General features: G+C 44.2%; 1 protein-coding gene and 1 pseudogene across 5 annotated transcripts in view; one reads left to right on the top strand and one right to left on the bottom strand.

Annotated features, from left to right (window-relative positions):
- RAI14 (retinoic acid induced 14) overlaps positions 1–4,481 on the bottom strand; it is a 138,733-nt gene extending 134,252 nt beyond the window's left edge. For 4 of the 5 annotated variants that reach the window (XM_032415134.1, XM_032415137.1, XM_032415139.1 and 1 more), the window contains exon 1: positions 4,308–4,481. The gene's annotated coding sequence lies outside the window, so the exon portion shown is untranslated. Of the gene's footprint in view, positions 1–3,806; positions 3,911–4,307 lie in introns of those variants that run through there. The other variant, XM_032415135.1, reaches the window with a different exon arrangement.
- Positions 2,298–3,094, top strand: LOC116639017 (annotated as a pseudogene).
- Positions 4,482–19,537: the final 15,056 nt, after the last annotated feature.

The following is a 19,537-nucleotide window of genomic DNA, read 5'->3' as shown; positions in this document are numbered from 1 at the left end:
ATGATGAGCATACCCTCTGCAAACAATTCAGAGAAATACACTTTCTAATCTTAGAAATTCAGTGTGGCTGGCGTTACTTGGGACCACTGCAGGGCTGTCTGTGCAGATGCTGTGTGGAATGGAGACACAGTCTTCCACACTTAAAATGTTGGAAAGCTAAGTTATCGAGAAAAGGAAAGATGGGTGTGCTTCTAGGCATCGTGCGATATATGGTATCTTCTGAATTCAGGTTGAGGCAAGTGTTGGCAGAAAAAAATAGACAAGTACTTTGCAGGATAAAGAGTGATTTCTTTATAAGATGTTATGTTTCTTATCCTGATGGAACCTGTAAATACGACCTCTTGGGGGACTCAGTTACAGCTGTGGAACCACCTGCCCCATCGAGGATATCCAAAATGTACTAAAAGAAATTCTAAGTAGAAAGACACACAAAGAGCATTATATTCGTTCATTCATACATTTGAGTACCTCCTGTTTGTCAACATTGTTCTAGGCACTAGGAATACAGCAGCGAACAAGAGACAAAATTCCTGTCTTCGCTGAGCTTCTATTCTACTAAGGAGACTAATATCAAAATGTATGCCGAGCTAGATGGTGTTAAGTGCCATGGAGGAAAAAAACAGAAGAGGGGCAGGGCGTGCTGGAAGGGGTAGCTGATGGGACAGACACCTGAGTAAAGCTGGGGGGGGGGGGGGGGACTGAGGGACAGAGCCACAGAGATGATCTAGGGGACGAGTGGTCCAGACAGTAGGACAGCAAATCCAAGGGCTGAGGCAGGAATGTGCCTGGCAACTTGAAGGTATAACGAGGAAGCGGAAGTGTTTAAATGCCTTAAATTGCTTCCAGATTAAGGGGTTACAATTCCGGGCAAAATGTCAACACATTTTCATAAACTCTTTGAGTAAGACTTTACAAAGGCATGTTCCTGCTCTAACTACTTAATCTCACCAAGCTTGAGGAAATGAGGAAGAGAAGGTTGAGTGGGTGAGCCGAGGTTACGCTGTTAGTGACGCCGGAGGAAAAAAAAACTTTGGAACAAGTATCCCAAACTCAGCACCACAGTTTGCCTCATGCTTCACCTTTATCGTTAAAGGGCACTTTTCTTATGAAAATATAAATCGTAAAAACAAAACAAAATAATCCAACTAACAATCTTAGAGCTAAAAAAAAAAAAAAAAAAAGGATCAAACCCACTTTTTTCATGCAACAGGTAAGCAAGAGAGACCCTATGTACACCCTAAATTTTTGTTGAGGAATGAAACAATAAATGCAGCATGACCTAGACCCCATCTCCCAGCAATGAATGGGACCGCTGTATAACAAACAGGTCTCCGATGCTTGTAATAAGCATTGTTATCCTAAAAAAATAAAAATTAAATAAATAAATAAAAGTTTAAAAAAGGGAACACAGATCAACTGTCTCAACTGCCCTTAGCAGAAAAAGTGTAACAGTGAAAAATTGGAAACATTCTAATTTTCTCTTGGCAAAGGAATTAGCATACTATGATTTATTCATACACTGGGATTCTCTGTAGCCGCTGAAGTAAATAAGAGCTACATGTGCCTCAAAACATAGTGACAAATTTAAAAATGCAAGCAGTATATATATAGAATTCTGCCTTTTATGTAGAATACTAAATACACAAGCTCACCGATAGTGCTTATGGATAGATAACATACCGAAGTACCGAAAGACGTTCGGAAACTATGTACACTAACATCCCTTTAGTGGTCACCTGGGGATGGAGGAAGAGGAGGAGCGATGGATAAAACACTTCAGTTGCAGTTTACTTTTATTGGGGGACATATGAAGTAACTATGGAGATATTAGCAACTTTTTTTAAATTAGCAACTTTTAAACACAAGTAGTATCTATTATGTATATGTGAAATATTTCATACTTATTTTTATTCTGAAAGGAAAAAGGAAGAGAGACAAATTGCCTCCATCACATTCCATTAACTGCAAGCCAAGTTTCCTTGACCTCCGCATCTCAGTTTCTTCACTTTTAAAATGTGGCTAATGCTAGGAACACCTGCCTCAGAGAGGCTTTGGGAAGTGGCGGCCTGGAGAGGGCACTTCAATGTCAGGGACACTCCTATCATTCCCCACTGAGTCTCCATGGCCCAGCATCCATTCATTCTATTCAATTTCACAAACAGTAATATGATTTTTCACAATAGGGTTACAACCACCACCACCATCCCCCCCCCACCAAAAAAAAGCCATAAAACAAGTCTAAGGCATGTAAATGCTACAATAAATTAATGAAGCCTTTCCAACCAGGGCCTGGCAGAATGGCTCCCTCAAAGAAGAGTGGCAAGAAGGACCATTCTGCCATCAGCGAGGTGGTGACCAAAGAATACAGCATCAACATTCACGAGTGCATCCACGGAGTGGGTTTCAAGAGGTGTGCCCCTTGGGCACTCAAAGAGATCTGGAAATTTGCCATGGAGGACATGGGAACTCCAGATATGCGCATTGACACCAGGCTCCACAAAACTGTCTAGGCCAAAGGAAGAAGGAATGTTCCATACCGCATCCATGTGTGGTTGTCCAGAAAAACGATATGAGGATGAAGATTCACCAAACAAGCCCTACACGTTGGTTATCTATGTACCTGTCACCACTTTCAAAAATCTACAGACAGTTAAGGTGGATGAGAACTAATCTCTGGTTGTCAAATAAAGGTATAAAATCGCAATAAAAAAAAAATTAATGAAGCATCTCAATGAATGGAGATGGAAAAACCCGGATACCCCAGCACAGGACCACCTCTCCCAATCCATGTTATGCAAGCACTAGGTTAAAAATCATAAGAACTGGATAAACTTCCTCACATTAAAGTCTACGCTCTTACAAAAGCCCAAGGCGAAAAAATGACACCAGTTAGGCATCATTAAGAAAAGATGATCAGATTACACCCATCAGTAATAAAACTCCCAGCCACACCTGTGAACAGGTGGGGGCCAGAGCAATCAAAATCCAGCCTCCCTGTGATACACTAGCTCTTCTCCAACTTCGTTCAAACCACAAGGTGAGGCTCTCCTAAGATGAGCTTCTGCTGCGTCTGACTGATGGACAAACCAGCTCCTCCCCCTGTCAGGCCCTTACAGTTTTGAGATCACATTCTCCAGGGAACTGGCAACGTTTCCCCACCCCAGCCAGCTTGGTATTCTCCTCTCCCAGAAGGAAAACGGAGACCCGTCCCAATCACCTGTGCGCCTGAGGCCACGGGAAGCTGCTGGGCGTGGTGCGCAGCCTTGAGCCCCAGATATGCCCTGACCGCTGGAAATAGTTGCGCTGACCTGGGTTCCTTGGAGCAGCGCAAGCCTGGACCTATAGCCCAGGCCCCAGCCGCTGGAAGGTCACTTGTAACTCCTCCATTTCACACTGGTCTCCATCTGTCCAGTCTGCTGCCTCCCTGGGCTCTGAGCGCCCCCTCCACAAAAGGGGAGTGTGAGGTCCAAACGCAAAGGAGAGCGTGTACCAGGGGGCAGCAGATGAACCCTAAAAACTGCAGAAACTAAAGCACGGCCACAAACCTGCCCAAGCAGGCAGCGAAGGGAAGGTGGGTTGGAGAGGGTACCCACCCACCTGGGCAGAGTTGGGGTAGATGGCGGGCGGGCGCCCCTCTCCCGAAGTCCCAGCTGCCCCGAGTCTGCCCGAACTCCAGCATCCCGCCTCCCCGCCCTCCTCGAAGCTGCGGCGGGGAAAAGGACACGTAGAGCGAGGGGCACTAGCAGGCCTGCACCCCTGGGCCCGCCGAAGGCCTCCCTAGAGTCAGAAAAGGAACAATAGCAGACCCTCGTCGCCGGAGCCATTCGGAGTCTCCCGCTTGCGCCTCCCTCCGCGGCTCCTCCAAGTTGTGCGCGGAGGCGGCTCGAGCCCAGAAGCCAGGAGCCGGGTGGGGCGGGCCGGGCAGGTAGGACAGGGTGCTGACTCCGCGCCCCCCAGGACGCCCCGCCGGGCTGGCCATTCATTCCCGCCCGCGCTCGCTCCGCCGCCCCTGCCCTGCGCCCTGCCGCTGCCGGCCTGCGAGTGCCGGGGGGGCCGGCAGGAGACAAGCCCGCTCCCAACTTGGCCCGGTCTTCCCTCTTACTCGGATCCCCACATCCTCCTCTCCCTCCGCAGACAGTTGGCGGCCGGCGGCAGACAAGGGAGTGGTGGCGGGACCCTCGCTGCCACCCCGCTAAGCCGCTCCGCCCGGCGCGCCGTCCCTCGCCCGAGCCCCAGACACAAAGGCGGGGCGGCGAGCCGGGACCCCGCTCCGGGGAGCCTCCCGACTCTCGGCGCCGCGTACTTACCCCATCGAGTCGGAGGCTCCCGGGCCCCGCCGGCTGCGCCACTCCGCCCGCCGCTTCCCCAGGAAAACGCGGCCGCCGGGCTCGCTTCCTGCTCGGCTTCCTGCGCCTCGGTCCCTCCTCCTCCCCCCGCTGCGGGGGTCAGTGGGCGCCGCGGCTCCGGGGCTGGGCCGGCGGGGCGGGGGCAGCGGCAGCACCACCACGTGGCCGCCCGGCGCCGGCCCCCGCCGACCTGGATCCCGCGGGAGCGAGAAGGGAGGTGCTCGCTTCTCCCCTCCCCTTCCACCCCGCGCGGCCCCAAATTCCGCGAGTCAGGTGACCCGGCCCCGCGTCCGGGCCGGGACCTGCGGGAGGTGCTCGCGGCCCCGCCGCCGCCGCCACCGCCGCCCCTGGGCCCGCACGCCTCGGGCGTTCGTGGCTGGCTCTTAGTTTCCAGGGCTCGTGGACCCTTCCCCGCGGCTGTGTTTCATCATCATCATCATCACCTGAAGTTAGTGGGAAACACAGCGGTGCTCTAACCCCAGGGTTTAGAACCGGTGAGATCCCGAATAGTATTCATTTCTGGTCAACTTCCAAAGTCGTTTGTGGTCGTGGGGGTGTTTTAAAAGTCACTGATCCGAGCGACTTCTTAACCACAGTCAAATATGTTATATTTTCCCCGAATTATTGAACAGAAAGTAAACCAGAATCCGCTCATTCTCTGGACGGACTGAACCAATTGGTTCGAGTGACTGCTAACACTCATCAGGTGGCAAGAGAAAACTAGCGGCGTGAAGCGTGGCTGGGCTCAGCAGTTAGGAGAAATCTACCGCCCGAACCGAGAAGCGCGGATGGGGGACGCCCCCCAAAGTCGCGTCTGGGATGCAAGGAGGGACGGCCATTACCCGCCCCCCAGGACCCCCGGGGCTTCTCACTCTTCTCCAGCCCGCTGAAACCGGCGTTTGAATTTTAATGGACCCCTCCTGTAATTCCAAGGATTTCAAACTCTCCACCTACTCATTTAATCTGGGATTGCTTTTCTATTCATTCTAGTCAGGCTAACCAGCTCTGGCTTAGAAAGTCTTTATTCACCAAAGAAAGCCCCTCCCTTCTCCGGGTTAGCTCTGCATCCTCACGCAGGGCAGGAAGCTTTCTAGAATAAATGACATGAGTCCTTTTTGGTGGGATCCACTGTAAGTCATTTGAACTTAAAAAAAAAAATCAATTCCAACGGAAGTGAAATTCACCCTAACAATTGAATGTATAAGGTCTTGGCTGCATCTTGATGGTCTACACGTTAGAATTTATTTGTCTCCCCCCCCCCCCCCACCCCGCCCAAGGAAAGAGCCTGTCTTAGCTTTAACAGGTAACTTATCAAACAGGGAGCAAAAGCTCTGTTACTATGAACTGTGAGGTAACTGCGCTATGGTCTTCCTAAATCATACGTCAGAGATTCTTTTGAAAAGTGATGAATAGCCCGTTTCAAGCAAGCCATACACTCCTCTTCCTATCCTTTATCCCTCTCGAATAAAATGACACTCTAAAAGAAATGTGAGCTGGCAAACTTCTTGTTTGTTTGATGCTGGCCATTTCTACAACACAGTTTTTCATCATGGTTCATATTAATGGTGTAACGTTGAGGGCGAACAAATTTGGCCACTTGTGTGTTTTCTGTTAGGCTTTTAGCAGCTCAGTCCCCAAGCAGGGGCAGCTGAAAAGGTGGGATTGGGAGCATGGCACAGGGTACACCATGCCACCTTTGAAAGTGAACATGTGCGTATTCTGTAGGAACAGTTGACAAGTTGAAGGAGTTTAATATCAAGCAACATTAAACAATAATTTTTTTTTTCTTTTACACCGCTGTGCCCTGTCCCAGCCACTTACCTCTGAGCCTACCTGCCTGAGTTAGCTCTGTGGCTCTTTTTGGTGGCTTGTGTGCTTTATTCTCCTTAATTTATAATTCCACCCTCAGTCCAACTCTGGGTGTGGGGTTGCTGTGGAGGGAAGGACTCTTACAGTTAGTTAGGCTGATGTGCCAAGATTCTATTCCAGATCCCTCCTCCCCTGAAACTCAAACACCTCCTTCACACCACAGCTGAAGTTGTGCCACCTGCCAGAGGAATTGATGGTCAAGTACAAGATTGAAACAGTCTTCTCATTGGTTTGGTTTGGTTTGTTTTTCCCCAGGCCTTTTAGAAATGCTAACTCATTCAGGATACATTGAACACACCCATTAATGGAGACCAGGCCCATGTAAAAAGGTTTGAGAGAAGGCAGCAAGAATAAAATGATAATCTAAACTGCATAGAGAGTTGTTAAAACCTTTTTTGGGAGGAACAGCATGTTATATTTTAATAGGTGAATTACCGTCAAATCAAGGTAACTGTGATAAGAACAAAGCGACCATGGTTCCCATTCCCTCTTTTACTAACTTGCCATTTGAACTTCACCAAGCGTTTGAACCTCTCCTGGTCCCACTTTTCCTAATCAGTAAAAAAGAACATTGAACTACATGGCCTCTGAGAATTTTTTCAGCTTTAACGTCCTAAGCCCATTCTCTTAATCTGAGGAGCCATCACCAAGAGTATTGTCTTTACATTCTATGACAAAGCATCATTCTCTAATTGTTCTAGCATCTAAGACACATTTAGCATCTACCCATAATTCTCTAATTGTTCTAGCATCATTCTCAATCTTCTCATACCTACAAGATTGTAAATTCCTAAGAGTGTTGTCATCCAGGATTTAGCAAGATCAATTGAAAGGAATTGATTGATTGGTAGAGCCAAATTTTCATTTTTGAAATTAAAAAATATCACATCCCTTCTTTCTTCCTCCATCTCTTATCAATTCTGTTTCTCCCCACATTAGGAACTTCTTAAGTGTGGGGAACCAAGGCTAAGACTAGTTGGAGTAATAAGAAACTGTCCCTAATAGAGGAAATAGAGGTAGGTATCACACCAGAGCCAAAAAGAAACCCTTTGCTTTATTTGGCCTTTGGTCAGGATCTGACTGCACTTCTGGGTCTTGTTAGAAGCAGTGTGATTTACAGGAATGTGACGATATTGGCCTCAGTCCAGAGAATGGAACAAAAACACAATCAGAATTGGAGGGAGATGATCTACAGAGAAAAAAAAACTCAAATATTCGTAGAAAAACCACTTTTTGTATTTTCTTTGGGATGTTTCCAAATAGGAAATTGTGACATGGGAGAAATTAATAAAACAACCTTAACACAGCATCTTAATAATTTAATAAGACCACAGTAATAAAGTAGACTAGAAACACTGAGCCCTTGAAATGTCACTAGTCCAAATTGAGATGTGCTATACATGCAAAATAGATACAAGATTTCAAAGATGTAGGATGGGGAAAGAAAAGTATCTCACTAATAATTTTTATATTAATTACATATTGAAATCCTAATAATTTGGATGTATTAGGATAAATATATTAACACTAATTTCATTCATTTCTTACTTTTTTTAAAAGATTTTATTTTTAAGCAATCTCCACACCCAAAGTGGGGCTTGAACTCACAGCCCTGAGATCAAGTCACACCGCTCCACCAACTGAGCCACTCAGGCACCTCTCCTTTTACTTTTTAAAATGTGGTTAACTAGAAAGTTAAAAATTACTCTTGTATTATATTTCTATTGGATAAAACTACTAAAGAGTTTAATGTTAGCATCCAAGACACATTTAGCCTCTACTCCATACAAGGCATTTTTCTAAGTGATATTTACAGAACTACGGTGGCCATATATTTAATTGTTCAATCTGGGACACTTTTGACACTTTTGAGAATGAAAGGGGCAGGCAAATTCTAAACCAGCCAGGATATTAGGATAAAAAGCATAAACTGGAACTGTCCTGAGCAAACTGAGATGGTAGGCCACACTAATATTAGGTCATTTAATCTTTATGTTGGGGAGAAAGAATTTCCTCTGCCCTTCAAGGTCCTTCTATCCAGACTAAGAATCAAATTGACATGAGACAGATTAACAGGAGAAAAACCACATTTAATTTTGGACGTATAGAGAATCCACACAGACATAAAATTCCAAGACAGCCAAGCAACACAAGGCTTCTATGAGCTAAGGAGAGGGGTAGGGGTCTGAGGACACAAAAGAGAGGAAGACCACTAGCAGGAAGGTGAGAGGAGATGTTTTGAAAACAAGGTTGCCCTCTTATGCAGATAAGTTTCTTAGGTAAAGAGGAATCTCTGTTAATAGCTCTTTTCCTGGTACAGGCAGGCAGTTGAGGGGGCGGTAAAGAGATTTTCCTGAATCTGCTGGGTTTTTATTGCTTTTAATTCAAAATAATCTTCACACCATAGTGGCTGCCTGTCCTTGGCCCCTATAGTTATATCAACCCTATAAGTGCCATTATTATCCTTTTTGGGCACTTAAGGGAACTGGAGCACAGAGGGATTAAGTAACTTGCCTAAAGTCATACAGCTAGCGACAATGTTGAGTTTCAAATTAGGGCAGTCCGGCTCTAGAAACTTCATTCTTGACTGCTGTACAATACTGCCTGCTAAAGACCTACTATAGATCAAGAATTTAATAGATGCAAAGTTTTTCTTAATACAGCAACTTGGATGGAATATTATCTTATTTTTACAGATGCAGAAACTGAGTTTCAAACAGATCCAGCAACTTGCCCAAATCATAGAGCCAGAAAAAGTGCCACCAAGAATCATAGTTTGGGATGCCCAACTCCAGAGTGGTCCCCCTAACCACTACTCCATATTGCCTTCAGGCCACATCGATTTATAAACCATTTATGCATTGATCTCATGACTTCTCCCAATTCTGGCAGAGGCCTGCATTTAAGAGGACTGGAACCCAGGTGAGATCAACTTTAGAACAGGCAAGAGACACCAAAAGCTCAATCTTGGTGTCCTCTCCTTTCTGAGAAGAAACATTTTAAGATAATCCAAATAGCCATCCATGCCGCCAAGTTGGTTGTTCTGCCACGCATGTCAGAAATTCCAGAAAATGCTCTCCCATTAAAGCAGTGGAGGAGGGCATCCTGAGGAATTCAAGAACATTGAAAAGACAGTTACTTGATTAGCAGAAGACTAAGAGAAAAAGTGTTCGTGAAGTTCCACAGGCATAAGCAATAATATGGGATGTAAATCCATGGGTTTGCCAGGTGCGTATTTTCTTCCTTTCTTGGCAGCCTATTAGAATTTGCCTTTAAAAAAATCACTACTTGCCTGGGCCCCATACCCTAGGATACTGATTAAAGTGGTCTGGTGTGGTGCCCAGGCACTGGTATTTTTTTTTTTAAGATTTATTTATTTATTTATTTATTTAGAGAGAGAGCACAAACGGAGGGGCAGAGGGAGGAGAGAGAATCTCAAGCAGACTCCGCTGAGCACGGAGCACAGAGCCCGACACGGGGCTCCATCTCAAACCCTGAGATCACAACCTGAGCCAAAACCAAGAGTCGGATGCTTAACCGACTGCGCCGCCCAGGCACCCCCAGGCATTGGTATTTTCTACTCTCTCCCTAGATTATCATAAAGTGGGGCCAGGCTTTATTGGCTGTCGCAGCCATTTCTGGAGCACCCAGTTCTTGGTTTAGCATTGCCAACAAAAATGAGAATAGGTGAAGAGGGTGGGGTGGCCCTTGCAATGGGCCTTGCAAAAGTCAATGCTCCAGAAGGATTTCTTGACAGAGTGATTCTAAACCAAGCCACTGTTTTTCTTGGCCTGGGACACTTGTTTTCTGCTATGGCATTAAACCTGAGCTCCAGATTTTTGTCATGTTCATTGAGTTCAACGTCTGCCTACAAGACATTTTAATTCATGTTCCTTCCTTATCTGAATGGTGCACCCATAATAAATCTGGATACTACTTTTGCTGATGAGTTATTTTTTATCTGTTATGGCTTCTTGCTTGTGTTCTTCAAAGGCATTGTGGCCATTTAGCTTCTGTTACTCATTTTCACTTTTCCATTTGTTTGTTCTCTTTAAAATCCTTAGTAGGCGACATGAAGTAGATTGCTTGTTGTTCTCAAAATTGGTCTTCCAACTATGCAAGTGAACACATTTTTAAGATTCATTTTCCACAACAGACTGTTAATGCTTAAGATATATGACTACAGTACTGTGAAGATATTTAACAAAATTCCACAAGTCCTTTGTTTGTTTTGCCTCGATACAAATTCCTCCACTATCCAAATATGCACCTTAAGCAGGTTTCTCACATTCAGGATGGAGGTTCTTCTCAGGTAAAGTTATCATTCTTCATTTGCCTTCTTTTTTCAAAGACAGCCCTATAATTTATTGTTCTAGACTTCCTGTTTGAGTTTCAGAACAAGAAGATTCAGACCATGAAAATGTTTTGGACTGTCCTGTAATAGGCCAGAAGAGAGGAGAGGGACAGAATTGGGGGAGCCAGAAAGATCACTGTGTAAATACTCTCTCAACAGAGATGAAGTAGGACAAGGAAGGTCCACAGAATCCACAGAAGCCGGCAAAAGCAGGAAAAAGGCCATGGTGACTTCCTCCCTTGGATTCCTAGAACCCTTAGAGCACAAATGCCAAGAAGACAAATTGGCTCAACAATAATAGACCAATAGAAGGGAGGACAGCAGAGTCCCGGTGTTAAGGATATCGAGGTCACTGTTGACCAACCAGAGGGGAGTTTGTTCTTTAAAATTATGTAAAAAGGAAGGAAATTTTGGAGGCCATTTCAGAGAACCAGAAGACTGAGTTGGCACTGGATTAGTCTGGGAAATTTGCCACCAAAAGATCCAGGGCTCAGGGACAAAGAGAGGGAGGTGGAGGTCTGAGTGGGTCTCATATTTGCTTTGTGGGCTTCTGGGAAGTATTTTAAAACATTTTTATTTAAACTGTGGCCTTAAGAGGACTCTCCATTCACAATCCAACATAACTTGCTCATATTAAGAAATATAAATTATGAGGACATTCAGTGTGTTTCTTCTCATCCTGATTCTGCCTCCCTGACTGCATTGCGTTCTGCTCCAAGTCTGGGCATTCTAACATGCATGTTTGATTCAGAGGGGTAGGAATGATTCAAGGTTAGAGGGGCACCTTGGAGAAATTTTAGGAGAGTGTGTGTGAGGCCAGTTCTGTAGAAGAACCAGTGAGAACAGAGGAGCTGTAAGGGGGCAGGAGTCCTCCCAGCATGGCCTGAAGAATAGGCTTCTCCAGCCAGAAGCAACTGGAAGTTCCTGGGCAGCAATCATGACTGAACTAAAAAAAATTTTAAAAACAGAAACAAAGAAGAAATACTCTGTCAGGTAGTGGTTGGAACCCTGACTTCTCCACTTCCAAGCAGTGCGATTTGGAGCAGGTCACTTAATCTCTGTTGGCCTCAGTTTCTTCATTTGCTAACTTGGGGTAATGTTAGTACCGGCCTCTTGGGTTATTTTGGAGATGAAATAAGTAATACATATGAAGCATATACAACAGTACCTGGCACAGAGCAAGAGCTAAATAAATAATATCGATAATTATTACTAAGGTAGAGAAGCATATGTGATTCATAGAACCCAGAGGAAAATAAAATAGTGGTGTATATGAAAATCAATTCAACCGTTATTAAAAATGTCATCGCCTATAATTTAAACATTTCTAGGTTTCTATTTGCTAAGTCTTATATGAAAACTTTGTCAACTAATCTATAAGGTATAGGATCGAACACACATAGAAAGGAAAATATGAGGATATGAGGTGTTTTCTACCTTCAAGGAGCTTCCAACCTATGTGGAGAGATGGTCTATAGACATACAAGGACAAAGAGTCACCAAAAGAAAACAAGATGAGTTCATGTTGCTTTCTAGTTCTTTGATGCTATTCTGTGGCTCTGCCAAGGCACAGTGTCTCGTAAGCAGTACCCTTGAAAATGTGAGCCTTTCTATTCTGTGGAAATATTAGGGCGCAGTGTGTTATGGGAACCAAAATATAAGTAACTCATCCCTACCCACAGAGATTCCTATTATAAGGTGCAGCCTGAGTTGACATTGACTGCTATGCAGCTTCCGTGCTAGTAAATAATGTTGTGATTAAAACACCACCGGCATCAGAATCAGCTGCCCGTTCCAGTGATAAGAGTGCCTATTACCAGATAACGGTGGCTTTAACACAACGGGGGCTTGTTTCCCTCATATTTTGAAAAGTCGCTTGCTTTTAGATCAGTGGCTCAAGGTGGTCAGGTCTGAGGTCTTTGTGATTCTCTAGGTTTTCCCTCATTAGAAGACAGCTTGCCAGGGTGCCTGGGTGGCTCAGTCGTTAAGCATCTGCCTTCAGCTCAGGTCGTGATCCCAGGGTGCTGGGATCGAGCCCCACATCGGGCTCCCTGCTTGGCAGGAAGCCTGCTTCTCCCCCTCCCACTCCCCCTGCCTGTGTTCCCTCTCTCGCTGTCTCTCTCTCTCTCTATCAAATAAATAAATAAAATCTTTAAAAAGATTTTTTTAATTAAAAAAAAAAGAAGACAGCTTGCCCATTTACACCATCCATTCCATGTTCCGGCAGAAAGAAGGGGAAGAGTATACAGCTGGTAGACTCTGCTCTATAGGGAGATTTTTCTGAAAGCCCCACCCAACATCTCAATTTTATTGGCCAAACTATGTCACATGGTCACCAGCATCTGAAAGGAAGGGAAGGAAATACAGATTTTTAGCTGGGTGCTTTGTATACCAAATAAAATTGGGGTTTTACTAATAGGAAAATGGGAAAAATGGATATAGCATCTATCTATTGATGTAAAACAAACAACCTCAAAACTAGTGTCTTAAAACAACAACAATATAATTTAATTTATTGTTTCTCATGATTCTGTGGGTTGACCAAGTGGTAGAGGAATATGGTATAGGCTGGGGTACCGGGATGACCAAAAAGCATAACATGGCCTCATTCCTACAGCAGGTAGTTAGTGTTGGTCCCTGGCTAGAGTTCAGGTAGGGAGTGGCTGACACCTGAATTCTTCTCAGGGTTCCTTGGGCTTCCTCATGGACTGGTGGCTTGGTTCCAAGAAGGAGTGTCCTAAGAAGTGTCCAAGTGCCTCAGTGTACAAGTGCCTATCAGGTCTCCACTTACACCATGCTTGCTGTTGTCCCATTAGCCAAAGCTGATCACTTGGCCAAGTCCAGAGTCAGAGTGGGAAGCAACTATGCAAAAACATAAATGCCAGGAATCGCAGTTCATTGGAACCACCAAATACCAGACCGCCATAGGGTAGGCGTCTAGCCATCTCTGCCAAAGCATCTTTAGATAATATGTTAAAATTAATCAGTGCTTATTTTACAACAAATGTAGAGCCAAATAAGCATTAACTCTGAAGATTCTCACAACAACCTCATGGGGTACATACTCTTATATCTATTTAGAGGTGAGGAAATAGATTAGGAAAGGTTAAGGAACTTGCCCAAGGTCACAAAGTAAGAAAACACCAGGGTCTTGAACCCAACCTAATGCTCGGCTTGGACAGTTTGGGAGTACATTCTGGTTGCAAGGAGATGGGAGAAAATCAAGTGACAGGGATCTCATGAAACAGCTATTTTAAAAAGGGTTTCTTCATGTTTTTAAATACCATTCTCTTTCTTCCTCTTCTTTAGAGAGGAAGAGAGAAAAGTGTGATATCCCTGCCCGTCAGAGTCAAGGCAGAAGGACTATGTCAAGAGGGTGCCCACTTGCTTCTTTGTCAGGTGATCTAATGTCCACAAAGTGTACGTAACCGGAGGCAGAGGTTAAGAGTTGGACGGTTACATTTGCCCTTGGGAAAACCTGAGGAAGAAGTTTGACATGGAGGAGACTAGTTTAAGGAATCCTTCAAGGGGGTTTCTGAAAAGTAAAAAAAAAAATAGTTTACTGGACTTAAACACCTGGACAAGTGTGTCAAAGGTGAATCTCCCTAACATGCTAAAAACGCCTCCACTTTATGTAAAGAATAGTACAGACACTATATTTTGTTTAAAAGTGTGTTTCTCAAAGTGTGGTTTATGAATTCATGCACAGAAATAATGACTCAGGGGTGCCTGGGTGGCTCAGTCATTAAGCGTCTGCCTTTGGCTCAGGTCATGGTCTCAGGGTCCTGGGATCGAGCCCCACATCGGGCTCCCTGCTCAGTGGGAAGCCTGCTTCTCCTGCTCCCACTTCCCCTGCTTGTGGTCCCTCTCTGTGTGTCTCTCTCTGTCAAATAAATAAATAAAATCTTAAAAAAAAAAAGAAAAGAAATAATGACTCGGTATCACCAGTGGGTGGGTCATAAAATCTGCATGTTTAAGGAACATCCCAAGTGCCTCTTCTATACAATAAGCTACCGAATTACTGATTTAAAATGTTCTTTCAGGATGATGACATTTAAAATGGTGCTTTTCAAGCTTTAATGTGCATATGAATCCCTGGGATCTCTTAGAAAAAGCAGATTCTGATTCAGTAGGTGTGAAGAAAGGCTTGAGATTCTGCATTTCTAGCAAGTTCCCAGTGATGCTGCTGGTTTGAGGAACCATGCCGACCAAGTAGCAAAGCTTTAAAACATTGGAGGAAAGAACAAACTGTTTGGGGTTGGGAAGTATGGAGGCAGATATAAACAGTGGGAGTGAAGGTGGGAGGACCCACTGCCATCCACAGAATGTCACCACTCTTTCCTAAAGACAAGGTCACTAATAGAAGACGATGTGACGGCAGTAGAGGGAGCTTAGCGATGTTCAGAGGGGCTTCCCAGGTCAAGGTGAGATAGATGAGCAGGTGCAACAGGGAATGTAATTTTCTAATGAATCTGGCCTTGAGCATCTTAGGTGCTATGAAAAGAGCTCGAAGAATCTCAAAGAGTGAGATAAATTGGACTAAATGAACACAGATGTTTAGAGGAGCTCAACTCCTGAGGTGCAAGAATATACAATTTGTATTCAAGAGTTTGTTTTCTTTCAACCCTTGCTTTTTACTTGGTATTGCATTGTCGATAAGTGGAAGGAAGAGACCGGTGTTATACATTATGTACTAGTTTACTTTTTAAAAAGTGTATTTTTAGTCCTTGCAAACGCGTCTGGATTCCTCATTAGGCAGATGCCACCCCAGGAGCTGCACATGAGAACATAGTGCATTCTCCTTCAGAAGGTGAGCTCACTACTGTACTTGCATTGCAGTGTGACTTGCATTGATACTGCTCTTTAGAGTTAACAAAGGACTTTTATATCCACTTATCCCGTTTTACCTCCCAGTTACAAAAAAAAAAGGAAGGCATTAATCACTATCCTATCTGCAGATTTTTGAAAAATCAAGTTACAGAGAGTTTTAGGGATTTGTCTAAGTGGCAGGGCCCAAACGAGGACCCTAGTGTTCTGAGTCCCAGCCCCACCATCTGTTTGCTGCAATGCAATTGCTTATAGCAAACAATACAATATTTCTATGGATTATTGGAGTCTCACTCAGATACACAAAGGAGAAGAGGCTCTCTGTTCCACTAAACTGACGCAAGAGCCCGACTGCCTCCCATGCAACAGAAGGCCTCAGGGGTTGAAGAAGCCCTAGCCTGCAAAGCCTGGGAATGTGTTTCTCCCTCCAGCAACAGAGCCAACTGGAAATTCTGACGAATGTTCCCCTACAAACACATAAGAACACGGGATAATAATACCAAACATTTGGTTAAAAGCACAGTTAAATTTGTAAGAAAGTAAATGCGATTCAGAGGAGGCAAGAAAAAAGTTGAAACCAGAGTGGTCAGCAAGTCTGAAGCGTAGGCTGCTTCGGAGGCATCGGTTGATCCGGGGAGCTTGGTTCTCCGTGGGGGAGCTCAAGTCCTGTGGGAATGAGAACCAGGATCCTGGAAAAAGCTAGGGGTCTCAAACATCTATACTCTCAAGAAAAAGTTGGGTTAGGAAAAGAATTCGTCTTTTTGGCAAAAGAAAACCAACAAGGTAATGTGTTTATCTCAGGCCTGGGTCAAAGGTATGAAAAACAGAAACAAACAAACAAGTCTTTCCTGAGAATTTATAATTCCAAGTCTATCCTCATGGAGGTTAAGTGTTTATTCTACTTACATGGTCTGGGAAACCCCAGGTAGAAAAATGATCTTAAAAGTACTTCTAGTTCATAACACCCCAAGGCACCAGGTATAGAGGGATGCACCTTTAACCCAGACTCTTCAAGGGTCCTACATTGAAGAGGAGACTTATATGAACCAAAAATTAAAAATTAGGGGTGCCTGGGTGGCTCAGTCAGTTAAGTGTCCAACTTAGTTTCAGCTCAGGTCATGATCTCTCAGTCATGGGATTGAGCCTCTCATGGGGCTCTACTCTCTTCATGGATTCTGCTTCAGATTCTTTCTCCCCAACCCTCCCCCTCTCTCCCTCCACCCTCCCCCCCCAAATAAATAAACAAAATCTTTTTTAAAATTTTAAAAATTAGAAACACAAGAGAAATTAAGCTACCATAAATTGGGCTCAGCAGAAATAGTAAAAGATAGCATTATACTGCAGTAACCTTGGGCATAGTATCATCTAATACGGAAAGAAGTATGAAATAAGTATGCTTAAAATATTTATGACGAAACAGAGAAAACTTAGACATAAGAAATTAACAAAAGACCATCAAGAATAAATAGGCAGTTTTAAAAGCAACCAAACAGTAAACTACAGTAATTGAGATTTAAAATACAAAGAATGGATTCAATGACAGATGAACCACAGCTAAAGAGTGAATTAATAAATGGGAAAAAAGACTGAAGAATCACTTTATAATGCTGTACAGAGAGATAAAAGTATGGAAGCTATGAATTGAGGCTAAGAGATATGGAGGAAGATGTAGATATTCAAAATATATTTAATTAGAGTTCCAGAAGGAGAGAACAGACAGAGGGGAAGTAAAGGCAATCTATGAAGCAAAAATGAAAAACATGAATTGGTGAAAGATATGATTTCTCAGATTGGAGAAATACACCAAATCCCAAGCAAGATAAATAAAAATAAATTAATTACTACAAAAATTATAATGAAACTTTAGAAAGCTAAAGATGGGAGATCATAAGAAGAACCAGAGAGAGGGGGCACCTGGGTGGCTCAGTCATTACGCATCTGCCTTTGGCTCAGGTCATGATCCCAGGGTCCTGGGATCGAGCCCTGCATCAGGTTCCCTGCTCAGTGGGAAGCCTGCTTCTCCCTCTCCCACTCCCCCTGCTTGTGTTCCCTCTCTCGCTGTGTCTCTCTCTGTCAAATAAATAAAATCTTAAAAAAAAAAAAAAGAACCAGAGCGAAAGGAGAGACCCTAACCTAAAAGGGAACAATAATTAGATACCAGTCTTCTCAACAGCAACAAGAGAATCCAGAATCCTGGGGCGCCTGGGTGGCTCAGTCATTAAATGTCTGCCTTTATCAGGTCATGATCTCAGGGTCCTGGGATCGAGCCCCACATCGGGCTCCCTGCTCCACGGGAAGCCTGTTTCTCCCTCTCCCATGCCCCCTGCTTGTGTTCCTGCTCTTACTGTGTCTCTCTCTGTCAAATAAATAAACAAAATCTTAAAAAAAAAAAGAGAGAGAATCCAGAATCCCGAGAAACAATTCAAAGCGCTGAGAGAAAATAAATCACCTTGGAATTGTATACCCTGCTAAACTATCATCCAAGACAAGGGGTAAAACAAAGGCATTTTCAATAGAATGTGGGAAGATATCCTCATAGTCCGGGAACTCGTAAGCCTCTTCAGGGGATCTCTACAGTGAACAGATCTCCATGGTCATAAAAATTATAGAAAGGGCTGTGCCTACATTTTATCACATTGGCAGCATTTTAAAAATTATTCGGGTGCATGGATTCCTAAAAAGGAAAACCCAGAGTAGATGACACTGTGTGCTTATCTCTAGAATCAAGCTATTCCTTTTGCACCCACTTTTTGGCACATTTTTTGAACAGTACATGAAAGTCTGTCTCTCACACCCACACACTCACACACACTCACACACTCACTCACACACTCACACGCACACACACTCACTCACACCCACACACACATGTTGGGAGGAGCTGCCAGAGGAGAAATATGTGAAGAGCAGGAAGTTCAAGCAGTCATACTCGATATCCATTGTTGTGAACAGAGCGAGAAGTTTCTAGTTTTCTAATATGTGCTAAAAATCCATGTTATGCGCTGTCCTTTGTCTCTCCTATATTCATACATTGACACCCTAATCCCCAGTACCTCAAAATATGACTGTTTTTGGAGATAGGACTTTAAAGAAATAAGTAAGTTAAAATGAGGCCACTGGGGTGGGCCCGAATCCAGTCTGACTACTATCCTTATAATAAGACGAGATGGGGATGCACAGAGAAACACCAGGGGTGTGCATGCACAGACAGACAACCATGCGCAACGGCAGACAGACTATCTGCATGCTAAGGAGAGGGGCCTCAGCAGAAACCAATCCTACCAACCCCTGGATCTTGGACTTCCAGCTTCCAAAACTGTGAGAAAAGAAATGTCTGTTGTTTAAGCCACCCGGTCTACGGTATTTTGTTACGACGGCCCTAGTAAACTAAGACAGCCCACTTTTCTCCTTTCGGTATACCCCTTCCCTCCATTGGCAATGCTCATCAAAAGGCTCTGCTTTTTGTCACTGAATACAAAGCTTTCGCTTTTCTGGGTTGAAATTAATCTCCCAGATAAGTGATATAACGTGGTCCAAATTGACTGATGTTCTCCCGTTCTGACTCCTCCAGATTGCCCACATGCTACTTTGCACCAGCAACTGGTCAGTCACATTGGCTGGCTGACTATAACCACGTTCAGTCCTGGGCCTGAGTGAGACCACTACAGATCTCCTCCTACTCTCTTTCTATAGAATCCCTCCTTGTAGTCTTTTTCTAACCCAGGAATCCCGTGGGGCAGAAGATTGATTTTCCCCAGCTGTGTCATGATCTCTGCCTCCTGCACCATCCATACCGCAGATGCTCACTTTTTTTGGTTCTTGGGGCTTACAATGATTCCTAGGAGTGAGATGAATAAGATGTTGAAAGCCCAGGCCAGACAGTTCCCCACCCCAGACATGGAAACTTTGGGAGACGAACATTTCTTACGCCGTGCACCAGAGGCATGCTGTAGTGTGTGAAGGAATGCAGAGCACTCCCACTGCAGCTAGACATAGGGCTTTTTGAGCCTTGAGAGTTATAGACAAATGTAAAGCAACTCAAAAAGTTCTAAATTCCTGCGTATTGTTTTGATATTATTTGCTGCACTATTTTGGTCTCAATAGAGTTTTAAATGTTAAAGTTAATCACGTATCTAATAGA

This window comes from Phoca vitulina, unplaced genomic scaffold (assembly GCF_004348235.1).
Source record: "Phoca vitulina isolate PV1807 unplaced genomic scaffold, GSC_HSeal_1.0 scaffold17, whole genome shotgun sequence".
NCBI classification, from domain to species: Eukaryota; Metazoa; Chordata; class Mammalia; order Carnivora; family Phocidae; genus Phoca; species Phoca vitulina.
The sequence above is the reverse complement of the archived record's forward strand: the minus strand, read 5'-3'. Positions and strand labels throughout refer to the sequence as shown.